We start from the raw sequence: 18,036 nt of genomic DNA on the forward strand, positions 1-18,036 counted from the left end.
CAGATCTATATAGCAATGATTGTCCAGGTCTGTATAGCAATGATTGTCCAGATCTATATAGCAATGATTGTCCAGATCTATATAGCAATGATTGTCCAGATCTATATAAAAAAATGTTCCTTCAGAGTTGAAGATGTTTACTTCGTAGTCCTAACCTCCCGCAGGACGACGGGGGATTGGAGCGGGCAGGGTATGAACCCTGGACCATCGAGAAGAAGTCCGAACGCAGTCCACACTGCACGACAAGGCAGCCATCCATATAGAGCAGTGATTGTCTAGATCTACTTAGTACAGAGTGTCCAAACCTATTAAAACCTGTTTGTCTAGTTCTATATATTAATCATTGTCTAGATCTAAATAGCAATCATTGTCCGGATCTATTAAACAGTGTTTGTCTAAATAGTAATTATTGTCTAGAAGCCTAGAGCTATATGGCAATGATTCTCTAGATCTAAAAAAACAACCATCATTATCATCATCAAACTCCATTAGAGTGAGGGCTTGAGAGGCTCAAATTCTCTCTTGCAAAAGCCCTGGACAGAAACCCTGCTGTCTTGCGTAGTGCATACATGTCACCATACAGGTCGAGAATTTTTGTTTCCCCGACCTGTCGAGACGGAGATCAGCAAGTCTGGAGCTTTCAAAGCAATCATTGTCTAGATCTATATAGTCATGATTGTTTACAACTCTAGATCTATATAGCAATCATTGTCTAGATCTATATAGCAATCATTGTCTAGATCTATATAGTCATGATTGTTTACAACTCTAGATCTATATAGCAATCATTGTCTAGATCTATATAGCAATCATTGTCTAGATCTATATAGTCATGATTGTTTACAACTCTAGATCTATATAGCAATCATTGTCTAGATCTATATAGCAATCATTGTCTAGATCTATATAGTCATGATTGTTTACAACTCTAGATCTATATAGCAATCATTGTCTAGATCTATATAGTCATGATTGTTTACAACTCTAGATCTATATAGCAATCATTGTCTAGATCTATATAGCAATCATTGTCTAGGTCTATATAGCAATCATTGTCTAGGTCTATATAGCAATCATTGTCTAGGTCTATATAGCAATCATTGTCTAGGTCTATATAGCAATCATTATCTAGATCTATAAGATTCTATAAAGCAATGAATGTCCCTTTAAAAATAACTGAAAATGTCACAAAAACCTTTGTTCCATGACATGTGAGGTCCATGACATATCTAAGGTCACCATCGGTTAATGATCTAATTGTTTTCAAAGCGTTTCTTTCTTTTTGTAATCGATTAACATTACTGTTGCATCTGAATCGTCAAGGTCAATTAATCTACTAGGTAGATTTTAATCAAAACTTTCACACACACACACACACATAAACGTGAATTGATTATTTTATTTATTTCTTGCATTATCTGGATGACTTTTAAATACAACTTTGTCCAATGGCTTGCTCAGCGTTTTTAATGGGACACAAACAGCTGAAGGGGACACAACACAAAAAAAAGGTGTTCAATTAAACGATCTGGTCATTGTGATAAGTGAAACAAGGTGAGATAACTCAAGTCCCGAAACTAAATTTGTTGTATTTACTAACAAAAGTACAGAGGGCAGGGTTGGTAGCACGATGAGAGGTCACAAGTAGTTTACTGATTCTTTAGGTTTTAACTCATATTTTTAAAATAATAATCGGGATATTATAAGATGTAAACAAACATCTAGGTGAAGTTTTGCCCTCTATGTAAGTGAAGAAACACTCTGTAAATAACTATACAAAATTAATTGAAATTTACTATATCATAGTTCCATATTTCCACAAACACCACAGGTATATATATTTATAAAAAAATACATATACATTTATTGAATTTATAACATAAACAGACACATAAATAATTCCTTTCAATTAAAGGATTAGGCTAATTATACGTAATTGCTTTTTATTCTTAAGGTATAATAAATCCAGTAAATATATGCATGTTTTCCTTTTTTTTTATCACTGTATACCTACAGTTGCACCCTTGAATATTGAATATTATTTCTATATTATTCTATAGTGTTATTACACTAGGCCAGTAAAAAGGGCCATAACACACAATCGAATCAAAGTTTGGCTTGAACCATGTGAAATTGGAACCAACGGGATAATGGTCGTCTTGCATAGTGCTATGATAACTTGCACAGACCTGGGCAGGCTCCACCACGGGGAGTCTCTGTCAGGGTGCCTTGTGTGCTCCTAGACTTCGAGGGCATTTTCGGACCTGTCCCGGCATTCAGACAATGTTTCCTTTTTCTATCTTCTGGATCAATTTAGCGCTTGGGGAAAATTCGTAGAGATACAAAACTAGAGACTTTAAAGACTTAAGAACTTTATCGGAGTTCATTTTGTTTATAATCTGGTTTATAATCTGGCATGATATGAGAACCTGAAATTATGCTTCCTTTTATTGTGTGTGTATATTAGCGAGTATTTTATTTAATATGAGATCCTGGTATTTAGGTAGATTTTGGTGAGTGTGAAACACATGTAGTTACATTTCGATTTTAAATATATTCAAGCGTTTCTGGTTAGAAAAATATGTACAAGCATATTTTCTTATATTTATGGTAGAATGTATATAGTTTGTGTCTAAACATTTCAAAATACTACAAGACGTACCTTCCTTTTTGAAATGTTAATTACTATAAGTTACGTCTCTAGGCGCTTGTAAACTTTTACAAAATGCTTTGCATCCATCCCACCCCCCTAATACACAAGCCCCATCAAGTTTTCTGGTAATTGGAGGCTACTCAAAACATTGACACTTTTAATTGCTTCAAGTTTTTTTAGAAATTCGTCCCTGAAACCCTGACCTTGAAATCACGACAGACTTTTAACTGTGATAACCGACAAGCTGTTTCAATTGAAAAACATCTGTCTCCTGTAAAATAGATAGTTATCAACATTCAGTCAGAACGACTTTGGCCTCAGAACCTTCACCACATTGTTCTGTTGCCTTCTGTGTTGTGTATAACGTAGGACAATGTCGAAGTAATCCTGAAGTTGTTCAGATACATAAACTCACAAGCCTTCTTCTGGGCAATTCAAAGCACAAAGTGATCAAAAGTCTTCGTCTTCTCAGTTCGAGAGGAAACACAAGGTCTAAGGAATTTCTTTTCAACAGACTATAAATGTGAGTGCACGTAGGTGATAGATAGAGAGGAGCAAGACTAGAGGAACAACTGCTTTTCACCTCAAAGGACAATATCTCAAAGACAAATTGCTCTTGTAACACCATGAACATCTAACTTCCCACATGGATGATGTATATAGATCTGGTCGTTCTAGTGGTTGAACCTTTTATATATCGATTTAATAACCGCTTAAAATATTTGTAACATCAGCATAGAGTGTAACTTTTATATAAAACTTTTTTCATTTGCACCATCTCGAAAAATTCCGATGTTATTTGATGTTCTCCCCCTGTTTCCTCACTACTCTCACTATTTGATGTTCTCCTCCTGTCTCTTCACTACTCTCACTATTTGATGTTCTCCTCCTGTCTCTTCACTACTCTCACTATTTGATGTTCTCCCCCTGTCTCCTCACTACTCTCACTACTTGATGTTCTCCTCCTGTCTCTTCACTACTCTCACTATTTGATGTTCTCCCCCTGTCTCCTCACTGCTCTCACTATTTGATGTTCTCCCCCTGTCTCCTCACTGCTCTCACTATTTGATGTTCTCCTCCTGTCTCCTCACTACTCTCACTATTTGATGTTCTCCTCCTGTCTCCTCACTACTCTCACTATTTGATGTTCTCCTCCTGTCTCCTCACTACTCTCACTATTTGATGTTCTCCCCCTGTCTCATCACTGCTCTCACTATTTGATGTTCTCCCCCTGTCTCCTCACTACTCTCACTATTTGATGTTCTCCTCCTGTCTCCTCACTGCTCTCACTATTTGATGTTCTCCCCCTGTCTCCTCACTACTCTCACTATTTGATGTTCTCCCCCTGTCTCCTCACTACTCTCACTATTTGATGTTCTCCCCCTGTCTCCTCACTCCTCTCACTATTTGATGTTCTCCCCCTGTCTCCTCACTCCTCTCACTATTTGATGTTCTCCCCCTGTCTCCTCACTACTCTCACTATTTCATGTTCTCCCCCTGTCTCCTCACTACTCTCACTATTTGATGTTCTCCCCCTGTCTCCTCACTACTCTCACTATTTGATGTTCTCCCCCTGTCTCCTCACTTCTCTCACTATTTGATGTTCTCCCCCTGTCTCCTCACTGCTCTCACTATTTGATGTTCTCCCCCTGTCTCCTTACTGCTCTCACTATTTGATGTTCTCCCCCTGTCTCCTCACTACTCTCACTATTTGATGTTCTCCCCCTGTCTCCTCACTGCTCTCACTATTTGATGTTCTCCCCCTGTCTCCTCACTGCTCTCACTATTTGATGTTCTCCCCCTGTCTCCTCACTGCTCTCACTATTTGATGTTCTCCCCCTGTCTCCTAACTGCTCTCACTATTTGATGTTCTCCTCCTGTCTCCTCACTGCTCTCACTATTTGATGTTCTCCTCCTGTCTCCTCACTGCTCTCACCATTTGATGTTCTCCTCCTGTCTCCTCACTACTCTCACTATTTGATGTTCTCCTCCTGTCTCCTCACTACTCTCACTATTTGATGTTCTCCTCCTGTCTCCTCACTACTCTCACTATTTGATGTTCTCCTCCTGTCTCCTCACTACTCTCACTATTTGATGTTCTCCTCCTGTCTCCTCACTACTCTCACTATTTGATGTTCTCCCCCTGTCTCATCACTGCTCTCACTATTTGATGTTCTCCCCCTGTCTCCTCACTACTCTCACTATTTGATGTTCTCCTCCTGTCTCCTCACTACTCTCACTATTTGATGTTCTCCCCCTGTCTCATCACTGCTCTCACTATTTGATGTTCTCCCCCTGTCTCCTCACTACTCTCACTATTTGATGTTCTCCTCCTGTCTCCTCACTACTCTCACTATTTGATGTTCTCCTCCTGTCTCCTCACTACTCTCACTATTTGATGTCCTCCCCCTGTCTCATCACTGCTCTCACTATTTGATGTTCTCCCCCTGTCTCCTCACTACTCTCACTATTTGATGTTCTCCTCCTGTCTCCTCACTACTCTCACTATTTGATGTTCTCCTCCTGTCTCCTCACTACTCTCACTATTTGATGATCTCCTCCTGTCTCCTCACTACTCTCACTAATTGATGTTCTCCTCCTGTCTCCTCACTGCTCTCACTATTTGATGTTCTCCTCCTGTCTTCTCACTACTCTCACTATTTGATGTTCTCCCCCTGTCTTCTCACTTTTCTCACTCTCCTATGACGTATTCTTCTGTTTAAAAAAAACATTCAGGCATTTGTTCAAGATTTGCAAACTGACGGCCTTGCTTTAAAGGTCATTGATTGCTACACTTTTGATTCGTTTGCTAATGGCGACAATGGATCCCTGATCTTTTGATAAATTGGTTCATTAACAAAAACATTTGAAACAAATTTGTAATTGTCAACATGGCCTGCTCCAAGCCGGTCAAAGAAGAAACACTTTTATAAAAAATAATTTAAAAACAAGAACGAAGTAACGAAACAAAGTTAAATTAATTGTGTTTTAAAAATGTACATCCTGCTCGATTGTCAGATACTCGTCTGTTGGAGCCTTCCATTTGGCGGCTATTTCGAGACTTGTAAAACATGAAATGTGAGTTTATCAAAGTCATTCAAATTCATTCATTGTTGCATTAGTGACAGCAAATTTTCTTTTATTTCAAAGCTTTTCTTTGTTCAATTATTTATGATAAGAACACTATGATAGATGGTGCATTCAGAACAGAATTAATATTTAAGAGTGTGCATTTATCTTATATTATGTATAACTTGTTCAATTATTTTGAGGCCTATCAGAAATGCTCGAACTACGTCGCCGCGAGATTGTCGCAGCGACAAACATTTTGAAACCTCCCTCCATACAAAAAATATCTAACTTCTTTTTGAAGAGTCGTAGTACTTAAAGAGCAACTCTTGAAAGACACAACACATTTTCTTGAAACACTGTATCACGTTGAGAACTGACAAATGTGTGCACTGGCCATGCACGCCCTTCAGTCGCCAAATACCTTTCAAGTACTGTTCTTTTTAAATGGAAGAGACTTGCCAAGTTTTCTTACTAAAACTGTTTCAGTAGAAAAACGCAAAGGTTGTTTTTTTAAAATGTTATGCTCATTGAAGGTGACATTAAGATATACACACACAAAAATGGAAAATTGTTTTTGATCGATAGTCAACTTTACTAAATTGTCCGTTTGTCTGTTGTCTTTTCCTGTCTTGATAATTGCTCAAAAGCGTAGGATATATCGAACATCAAAAATAGCGATTAATTCTGATGGTAGCGATCAAGTGATTAGTTCTGATGGTAGCGAGCATGTGATTAGTTCTGATGAATACTAACATTCTTAAGCTTTTTGGCGGCCCCCAAAAGAGGAATAGACGCTACTAGTTTTGTGTGGTCTGTCTGTCCGTCCGTCCCATTTAGATCTCGTAAACTAGATATTGAAAATGGAACATCATGATATTTTCAGAAATACTGCCCGCGGGCCAGATCGACGTGGCTCTATCCTGCCCCTAGGAACGTTGCCAAAAAGTGTAAAAATTCCCCTCTCATAAATAAAAAAAAGTTTGAAAAAAACTAACTTTCTCAACGTTAGGGTAAATGAATTGGTACCGATAATAAGCCACCCTATTTTGTTTTATAAAGATAGAGTGGCTCTTTTAAAGGACATAAACAGCTTTGTGAAAACAAATACATAAATAAATAAATTGGCATTTTTGGTTTGAAACGCGATTGCTAGATTTCACCGCGAAAAGAGGATTGATAAGAATATTTACCAAAAAATAAACCATTTTCCGACGGCGAATGCATAAAAAAGTTTTTGCAAAAGCAGAGATGGAAGAACTGTGTTCTGAAAAGAAGAATTCTGTTGATGTTGTCAAACTTTCTCTTGACAATACAAAGCAAGAGAAAAATATGGGTAGATATCTCCTTTCATTCAAATGTAACAGACAAACAAGATTTCAAAATGTTTTCTAATGCCGCTGGCGAGTCTACCTACATATCTGATACCGCTCAAAATCTTGGTATTTATTCGCGGTAAAAACAACAGTTTTGAAATCCGAGAAGTTATTTTAGCTATGAGGAGCATGCATGGGACCATCACTAGCCAAGTCCTGCCAAAGAAATTTCTTTAGCCTGAGAGAAATTGGTGGGAATAATAATAATAATAATCTTTATTATCCGTAAGGAAATTTGTCTTACAATTTGTGCATTACACCAAACAAAAAACATTATAACTATAAGAAACCAAAGTGTGCATTCACACCAGACTCACTCATAATTTACATGTGACAAAGTTTATACCAGATTGTTCTTATTTAATGATTTGATTGCCAGGGGAACAAAAGAGTGTTTGTGTCTGTTTGTCTTTGCTATCGGTGTCTTGTATCTCTTTTGTGATGGTAAAATCACAAAATCCTGACACAAAGGGTGATTCTTTATTTCGAGGATCTTGTTAGCTTTTTTAGAGATGTTTGTCTCAAACAACTGCCCAAATGGGGTTTGTTTTTTTGCCAATGATTTTGCCAGCAGCATTTAGGATTCTATAAAGTTTATTTTTATTTTTAATGCTCAGATTGCTATACCAGGCAGTGATATTGAAACTTAAAATATTGCAGATGTGAGCGTGATAAAACATAGCCAAGGCCTTTTCACTAACATTAAACGAGGACAGTTTTCTTAGTAATCGTAATCTTTGCTGCCCTTTTTTGCTGATATAATCAGTATTTGCAGTAAAATTTAGTTTATTGTCTAGGATAGTACCCAGGTATTTAAAGGTTAGCACAATTTCAATAGTCTCTCCAGCTACAGAAACAATATCATTGACTATTGAAGGTGCAACAAGTATGGTTGACAGCAAGAGTGATTAGAAAAGTTGAGTCAAATAGAAAGAAGCCTCTGTTGCTTCTCTGAAATTATTCACCAACAAAGTTTATGTGGCAAGGTGGCAAGTCTGGAACATTTGAGGGTGATCGTGTTCAGATTGAAGAAAGTTGCTGGTTACGAAAATCCATCTGTGGCCAATGTTCAAGTGTCCAGACAGAGCTGCAACTGGAACTGGTTGACTGACGAAGCTAAACATCCCTGCTGGACAAATGTCCAGTGAATTTCTACTCTGTGTTGGTGGCAGAATAATTTCTAAATCTCAGAAAACAAGTTTTCACGATAATACCAATAATGACTTATTTGTGAGAATAAACCTTTTCAGTGATCAATCGGGTGACACTTTTATTACGTAATTGTCTCACGGACGAATATCTAGAATTTTAGATCCAGGACTCCAAAACGGCACCTCATCTATGCAGCCGAACATTTAAAAGTTGGTTTAGGATAAACTTTCATGAATCAAAATAAGTATTAGATTCAATAGTTTCTAATAAAAATGGTTTATTGTCTATTTCCATTGGGTTTTTTTTATGTGGCCCGCAACAATACTGTCGAAATTTAAAATGGCCCGCCGACCGAATAAGGTTAAGCATCATTCAAAGTTCTGATGCAACTGCTGTTTATTTCTTTTCTGAAAGCAAAAAATTTAATTTTCAAAATCAATTATGCAAGCAGTTTTTTTCATAAAAAATACACCATTTTTACAACTATTGTTTGAACGCATTTATGCAAACGGTTATAATTTTTTTGTCAACACTCACAGGATTGTATTGTTAAGCTAAATAATCTCAGTCCTACAATTTACCTATATTTACAAAAAAATGTTAACCTTTATCTTTAAAAATAAAAACTATTTAATATGCATACAAGTGGAATATAATTTAAAACAGCTATTAATAAGTAGTGTTTTATATTCTATACGTAAACAGCGTATCCACACTGTGGGACGGAGACTTACAACTATAAGAAAATTTGTTAAATTGTTTTATTTTTTGAGGTTTTGATTTAGAGATTCCACCTTTACAAAACAATTAAATATAATATATAAAAGAGATAATCATCCAATAGCATCAGTTAGGCCAGGTTCACATTTAGCATCACCTATCCCGTAGTCTGATGAACCATTGGGTGCACCACACAAGATCTGTCTACCCTCTTTCTCTTCTTCTCTCTCTCTGTCCTTTGCCTTTGATAAAATTCATTCAATGTCCTCTTTGCTAGCCCAAAGGACCAGACAGTATAAACCAACGCTATGGCATCCCTGTAATAATACAGTAAGTACCGATGCACATATGTGTGACTGGCAACACCATTGCAGACTCCTTTACCCACCAGAGAAGGCTAACACCACCTACCGAGCAGGCCGTGAGTTTTCAGTATGCTCTGACAACAAATGGAAAAGTGGTTTGAGTGCTGGGACAAGTACCAAAAAGCCCGTGGAGTCTGGGAGCGCATGAGGCACCTTGACGGCGCTTTCCCATGGTGGAGGCTGTCCAGGTCTAAGCAAACTATTATAGCACAGTGCAGGACAGGCCACTGTCCTGTTGGCTCATATTTCACAAAACTATGACAAAGCTTCAAGGTGCTCACGCCGCTGGAACGAAGAGGCAAACAATTTCTCATATTCTTTTTGACTGCTCCAGCTTTGCTATCTCCATCTCGACAGGCCTGGGAAACTACAAATTCTCGATCTGTATGGTATATAGTAAAACAAAAAGTTAAGTTTCCCCTTTCAGACCTTGCGATCTATGAAGCAGAGGATGTTAAGGTCATCTGTTTCTTTTTCCGACGGTTAACGAGCAGGGTGTTATGTGGCCATCACAAAGACCAACTGCCTTTACTTTCTGGTACCGATTAAAGTTGTGTGAATTCAGGGGCGCCTTAAAAATCCCGAAATTCAAAATCCCTGTCTTCAACGAAGTTCGAACCCAGGACCTCAGGTTCGGAAACCAAGCGCTTACCATTCGACCACCGCGCCCCCTTGTATGGTATATGCGCTATCATGGGCGTAGACGGGGGGAACCCCTAGCCCCCCCCCCCCCAGAAATGAAATCCCCCCCCCCACCGCAGGGGGGAGGAACGGAATTAAGTGACTGATTTTTGCTTTCCTTTTGTTTATTTTAGGTGAGATTTTAATACTAAATCATCACTTACCACAGCACAGCCGAGGGGGTTTTGAGTTAAAAACCCTCTACCAGGGGGTTTTGAGTTTAAAACCCCCTACCAGGGGGTTTTGAGATTTGAAAAACCCCTATCAGGAGGTTTTGAGATATAAATCCCTCTATAAGGGGGTTTTGAGTTTAAAACCCCCTACAGAATTTTGAGTTTAAAACCCCCTACCAGGGCTTTTGAGATTTAAACTCCCTACCAGGGGTTTCGCAGTTAAATCCCCCTCTTCTTTAAACAAAACTAAAAAAAATGCAAACGACAATTCCAAATTCAAAGAAAACAACTAAGGAAGATTTTAACTTTAAAACCGCCTCCAAAAATTACGATAAACCCCCTCTCAATATAAAAAAAAAGCAAATTACACACTCACAATTCTATGGGTGTAGCCTAAGCGGTTTTGAGTTTAACCCCTCTCCCCTCAAGTTGGGGTTTCAAGCTAAAAAGTACCTGTTCAATATAAAAAAAAATCAAATTACACACTATAAAATCTACGAGCGTAGCCAAAGGGGGTTTGAAGCTGAAAACTACATCTTCAATATTAAAAAAAAAAAAGCAAATTACGCACTCAAAATGAACGTAGCCAAAGGGTTTAAATTCCCTCCTCCAGATGGCTTTTTCTTTAAAGTTTAAAACCCCTCCAGATGGTTTGAATTTAAAATTCCCCTACAGAGCGTTTTGAGTTGGAAACCTCTCTCTTCAATATTATTTTAAAGCAAACTACAGTCACCAAATTCTATGATCGTAGCTAAATGGGGTTTTCAATTAAAAAAAAAAAAAAACTCCAGAGATTTTTAGTTTAAAACCCCTCAACAGATGATTTTGACGATAAAACTTTCCTTTTCGATATAAAATCTAAAGCGAAATACAGGCATGTAATTCAAAGAGCGTAGTCAAGAGAGGTTACAAATTTCTACCAGTGACTTGGGCTCCATTAATAAAGTGTGAATAGTCTTCTGCCGAAATTGAAAAACACTAAATGTGGCTCAACAAAGATGGCTAAGACATATTTTAGGAGTCAGTTAGAGAGATCGGGTCTAAATCAAAGAAATCATATGCCGAACTGGGAGTCGAACCCTTAGTAAGGTTGTGACAGAGCGTCGCATGAGGTTTTGACAACAAAAGAATCAATTTAAAAGAAGAAAATGTATGTTGTTGTTTTTACTTTCTTTGATGTAGATATTTTTAGAGTGGGGGGAACTTGTCATTTTAAGTTATTGATATAAGTATTATTTTATGACATTTTCAAAATCATCACATCTTCCAAATAAAAACTGTGGCACGAAGACATGAGGACATAAGGTCATGAGGACTTGAAGACAAAAGATCATGAAAAAATCAGGACATAAAGTCATGAGGACTTGAAGACAAAAGGTCATGAAGACATGAGGACCTTAAGGTCACGCGGACTTGAAGACAAAATGACATGAGGACATAAGGTCATGAGGACTTGAAGACAAAATGTCCTGAAGACATGAGGACATAAGGTCACGAGGACTTAAAGACAAAAGGTCATGAAGATATAAGGACATAAGGTCATAAGGACTTGAAGACAAAAGACATGAGAACATGACGGCACGTGAAAATGAAAACATGGGGACATAAGGTCATGAGAAATTGAAGAAAAAGGTCCTGAAGACATGAGGACATAAGGTCATGAGAACTTGAAGAAAAAGGTCCTAAAGACATGAGGACATAAGGTCATGAGAACTTGAAGAAAAAGGTCCTAAAGACATGATGACATAAGGTCATGAGAACTTGAAGAAAAAGGTCCTGAAGACTTGAGGACATAAGGTCATGAGAACTTGAAGAAAAAGGTCCTGAAGACATGAGGACATAAGGTCATGAGAACTTGAAGAAAAAGGTCCTCAAGACATGAGGACATAAGGTCATGAGAACTTGAAGAAAAAGGTCCTGAAGACATGAGGACATAAGGTCATGAGAACTTGAAGAAAAAGGTCCTGAAGACATGAGGACATAAGGTCATGAGAACTTGAAGAAAAAGGTCCTGAAGACATGATGACATAAGGTCATGAGAACTTGAAGACGAAAGACATGAGAATATGACGGCACTAGGAAATGAAGACATAAGGACATAATGTCATGAGGACATAAGGTCATTAGGACATAAGGTCTCGAAGACATGAAAATATAAGGGAAGGTGGAAATGAAAACTTAAAGAAACGAGGATAACAGATGTAGACTTTCTTACTTACTTTCAGACGCTCCAATAATATCCTACATTTTTACATTTTAAACCTTTATTAGGATTTAGACCCTTATATCAAAGCACAATCGGCTGAAGTACTCATCTACTTTCTCTACAGTCATAGAAAAAGCCGGATAAAAAAAAATTGGGTTCAAGGGTAAACTTTTTTTTTTGATTTCGTAATGTCCCTAACTAATGTCACGTGACATGTTTGCACTAAGTAATTAAGTGCAGAACTCAATCGCTCTTATCTCTTTACACCTGGTTGGGGGGGGGGGGTACATTCAGATGAAAAGAGATGAATGTCAACATGACCGTGTCATGACCAATACCCATGACCACCACTCGTGTCCAGATAGAATCAAGAGCCGCGAGCGTCGCTCTGTGTACATTCCTACTTGATGATAGTTCTGTGTGATGGCTAATTAGATTGGGTATGAAAACAAATGTTTGACTCTGCTCACGTAACGTGTTGGATAATTAATTTCTGTGTAACTTCCTTAATGTGCCCGCTGTGAGATGAAAGAAAGAGATAAATATTAGGCGTTTCCTAGCTCTTACTATTTGTAGAGAATCTGGTGTGGACAGGAGCAAGGCGCTAGGACACAAGAATTGAAACTCCTGGGTTTATAGGTCGTTAGGGGCAAGTGGTCAAGCGCTGGACTTTCGGACCAAGAGGGTTTCGAGTTCTAGTTATGGTGAAGACTGGACATTGATTCGGGATTTGTATGACGCTCCTGTGTCCACCCAACTCTAAAGGTTGGAGAAATAAAAGCGGTTGATCATTGTGCTGGCCTCATGAACCCACGGTAAATGTCAACCATAAAAAAGGTGACCATTACATTATCTTCCCCCATAAATAGGTCAGAAAAGGGTATGGTTCCTTTTATTTTCTCTTTTTCCCTATCCTAAAGTTCTATGATTTTACTTGAATGTATAACCTGAATAAGCCATTCATAACTAACTAGTCGTCCGGCGGCGTAGCATACGGCGCTATTTTGCAGGGACGGCCATAGGCCACAGCGACCTATCCGACCGCAGTGGGCCCCACACTTTCATAGGACCCGAACTAATTCTATGTGTGAATTATTAAATTAAACCATTTTATAACTTATAACAGATTTCTCGAGGCCGCCTGATTTTCCAGAAGCTCTTGGAAATCTCCTGAAATAGCAAAATATATGAAAAAGTCATGGAAATCTCCGGAAATTATTTAAAATCTTTTGAAAACTCATACAAATCTCATGAAATATATAGACAAAAATTGTCATTTTGGGGTCTCATTCAATATGGAAAACGCCTATAATACGGGCGATATATAAAAACGGCATTATGCATTAGCCGTAATTGTGTAATCTGGTGAAAGAAGCTTCTCGCGCCTCAAACTAATGAAGAATTACTTTAGTTCAACAATTCTCGTAGATAGATTGAAGCATTCACTAATTGCTGCAGGGTTTGATCAATTTAAACGCCAGTCCAGCGCTCAGGCAGCCATCCGTAGTGTGCATACTACTCTTGTGTTTGCTCGTGGACTATCCTCAGAAATAAGAGAGTGATCTTTCCTTTACTTCTTGTTTAAACTTTTGAGGGAAGAAGAGAATTATATATATAGATTATATGCAATTAAGTAAACCATTCTAAACAAATACTTATTCTTATATATTCCAGTGTACAAACAAAAACTAAGACAAACAAGGAAATAACTCTTGGGAATTATTTTTAAAGTAAATTTTAAAGTAAATTTAACAATCAAAATACAAAAAAAAACTTTAAAAAAAAAAAATAAACTTATATCTAAGTGTATCAATTAGTTTGGATCAGTCATGTAATTAAATTTGTAACAGATCTAGACTAATAATAAAAAATCTGAGGGATTAGAAATATTTTTTTACCATTTTTTTGTTTAGCGCAATTTCATGCTTCAAGCATCTCAATACGCTTTGATCTTATCACTCGTCCAGTTGGAAAGGGGTAGGGGAGAAAGAACAGGGTATCTGGGTGATCGCTTTTAAATGTATTTTTTTAAATAATTCGAACTTGTTGGCTAAAGCCTTTTCAAGCTTCTCAAGCTAACGTGGTAACAGCTCTGCTAGAGATGAGTCTATGAACATGGAAGATTGTAGAGTTATCTATTGTTTCTATTTCATGTGTGGGTTCACTCAGACGATAGCTAAAGTAAAGGGGACTAATTCAACCCCCCACTTCAGTCAAGTACTTTCCCTTGTTTGAAATAACAAAACAAAACTAATAATTAATAGCAAATAGTTAATTAACTAATTGATTAATTTTTTAATTGATTCTTGTGTTGTCATGTAAAAAAAATACTTGAGCGACATTTCCGCTTCATCCGAGATTGGGTGAGAAATAACGTGTACAAGCTTTTTACCAGACAGACACACAGTGTGAGTTGATAGAAGCTTTGTAAAAATATTTTTCAAACTGTGCCGCATCCATGTATCAAACCACAGAGTTTTTCTTAACTCAAGGCTGTATTTTGTTTTTTATTGCTATTGTAAAGTACGGCGCTCATTTGATATGACATGCGTCTTGGTTCAATTGTGGACATAATGTCTGTATCTGGAAGGTTTCGTGCTGCCTTTAGGCGCTCATTTGATATGCGTCTTGGTTCAATTGTGGACATAATGTCTGTATCTGGAAGGTTTCGTGCCGCCTTTAGGCACTCAGCAAACACAGCTCAATTTGAGTCAAATCTCCAGTAACAATCCTTGTCTACATTGGGATTCGAACTCAAGCCCTCTTAGTCAAACAGTTTATAGCACGTGTACGTATTAGGCGAGTTACAGGACACGCATCAGTGCGTTGTGTTGGACACACCATCAACTGATTTGTTTAAACGTCACACCACAATTCACAAGTGTGTAGCAGTATTAGTCTGATGAAATAAGCGAGATGGTACCAAATGTAATATTTTCAGTTTCAGCTTGTAGACATTCATTTTACTCTCAAGCTGTTTAAAATATGAAATTATATTGTTTAGCACGATCTCAAGTTGTTTAGTTCTGTAGCGCGTAGAGGTGTAAAACGTAGAAATCATAGTGTTACTTTGAAAAAAAAAAGAAAAGAAACATAATAACAAACTGTGCATGTACTACACACATGTTTGAGCTGCCTTTGATAGTCAGTCAGGCTTACAAATTACGTAATATGTTCATAATTTGCTTCAACACTAAAGAATACTTAACGTTACTTGACAACCGTGGATTCAAACGAGCTTGGTTTTCTATTTTTAGTATAAATTGGTTTTCTTGTGCGCACACCACACGCTAAATTACGTATACAATGAAATGAGGAGAGGGGTGCGATTTCGGATAACCATGACTAGCTATTATACATATCAACACATTTCGAATATATTAAAACTGAAACCAGTTAGATATTATGATTTTTTTTTTGCATGCCAAGGCACCCCGCTGCAATTAGTTGAAGAGATAATATTTTTTTAAATTTTATTTAAACAGTTATTATGCATTTTCGTAAAATATATATTTTTGAATTAAAAAAACGCTATATTAAGCTACTAGAGCAGTGTTTCCCAAACTGCACACAGCAGAACCCTAGTGTTCCGCAAATAGGTGTTCAACGAACTACTGGAACACTTAACTAGTAAGCCACCCGTGAAACCTCTCTTAAAAACTAAGCAAAGTGTTCCAGTAAATACTTCAAATGTAAAAAGTGTCCCGCTAAGGAAAAAGTCTGGGAAACACTGTTCTAGAAATAGAGTAACGATACTGGATGGTTATTACTATGGTAGAACTGCTGTTTTAAATAGTCTATTTTGTTTTTGCGCTATTTTCGTCATTTTAACAACATTAAAAAAAGGGTTTGTGTTATTACACAAACTCGTGGTCCCCGATGGATCCGATTGTATCTAGATCTACTTGTAAGGTATCAACACTGAGAGGTACATTATCCCAGTAGAGTTGTACGAGTTATAACATTTCCTACCAATTGGAATCTTCCCAAGGGTTCGCAATGTAGGCAGTCCATAATAGGTATGCATATACCTAGCATTTAACAAAAAATATTAAAAAATAGGTAAAATCATGTTATACAATATACGTTATTATTACTGCTAATGTTTTAATAACGATGCATGTTTTCTGTTAACTGTTAGTAATAAAAAAAAACTTTTGCGTTCAGAAAACAAAAAGTAGCCGTTGCACATGCACTTTGCAAGCCACAAAGAAAATGAAATCAGATGTTCCACAGTTCTCTTCGTTTTTGAGATCTTAACGTGACAGACGGACAGACACACACAAATATAATAGCGGCTTTTCCCCTTAACGGCTGGGGGCCGCAAAAAATGGTCTAAATGTATGTTAATGTAATTTAAAAGCGAAATTGAAAGAACAAATACCAATCAAAAGAACAAAATTATCTTGGCGTTTTTATTAAGCGAAACAACAACAGGAAATGGTTGAATAAGATTTCCAGCAGCGCTATTAGATTTAGAGATCTAAATGAGACAGTCTGACGAACAAAGAGACAGCATCAATACTAATGGTTTCGTCTGTTTCACTTAGTCTCATCTCAATTAAAATATTTATATATTATGATTTTCTATGACTTTATTTTCATTTCAGTTTATAGTTATTTACATAAAAATTATGTTAAAATTTAAAAGTAATAAATAACAAACAATTGTGTCACTTACCTGTCCTAATAAAAATGTTCTTATAACTTATGTTGTCTGATGTACATGAAATGCATACAAAGTCTGAGAGTCCGAGAAGATGTGCAAGTCACAATATTTCCAGTTTCAACAAATGTAGGTCACCTATTCAAATGGCTTTTTTTTTTTAACGTTTCATTAACTTTTTTTTAAAGTTGACTTCATCAAAATCTTTTAATAGAAAATCACAATAAAAAGAAGTTACATCGAACCAGAAGTAGAAGTAAATTGAACCTAGACACTGCGAGGAAAACTTGTTCACGTCCGTCAATTGGATAGAGAAATAACACGCGACGTGTTTGTATCTAGATCTTCTTGTAAGGTTTCAACACTGAGAGGTCAATTGTCCCAGAAGAATTGTAAGAGCTATACCATTTCCTACCAAATAGCTAGTTAGTGTCCAACTGAAATGACAATGCTGAGACACACACACACACTAAAGGGTCTGTAAGTTTGATGGTGCCAACACGGGTTATAGCAAGTCTGGTGCTGTTAGAATCTGCCGCCGACCAATCGATGGAAAGTCACGTGACAAAGTGTGGAACGAAAATGTCCTCATTGAGTGAAACTTGTGCGATTCAGAAATTTGGCTTTTAGATCGTAAATAAAGATCGACTGTTTGTTGGTATCTGACGTTGACGTGCTCTATTTATAAAATGAGTACACAATGTACTGTTTTATATAATCATAAGTTCTTTTAATGAGCTTAATTAATACAGGAACAAGATAGTGCCCTAAGTCTTCAAGGAAACCTGATCGAAGTCTTAGTAAGGCGTGACAATGCACCATCTCTGACAGTCAACTATTTTCAGGTGTCAGAATGTATTAATCTACACTTTCTTTGACCTTCCCCTACCCTAATCTAATCACCTACACTAAGCTCATGTTTAATGTACTGTACAGGCTGCAAGGTTTCATTGATCGTTTGGAGTGAATAATTGG

At 37.2% G+C, this 18,036-nt stretch overlaps 1 protein-coding gene across 2 annotated transcripts in view; it reads right to left on the minus strand.

Annotated features, from left to right (window-relative positions):
• The window catches only part of LOC106076440 (uncharacterized), a 77,535-nt gene extending 60,016 nt beyond the window's left edge, over nucleotides 1-17,519 (minus strand). For both annotated transcript variants that reach the window (XM_056008927.1, XM_056008926.1), the window contains exon 1: nucleotides 17,077-17,519. The gene's annotated coding sequence lies outside the window, so the exon portion shown is untranslated. The remainder of the gene's footprint in view (nucleotides 1-17,076) is intronic.
• Nucleotides 17,520-18,036: the final 517 nt, after the last annotated feature.

This window comes from Biomphalaria glabrata, chromosome 13, assembly GCF_947242115.1.
Source record: "Biomphalaria glabrata chromosome 13, xgBioGlab47.1, whole genome shotgun sequence".
Lineage (NCBI taxonomy): Eukaryota > Metazoa > Mollusca > Gastropoda > Planorbidae > Biomphalaria > Biomphalaria glabrata.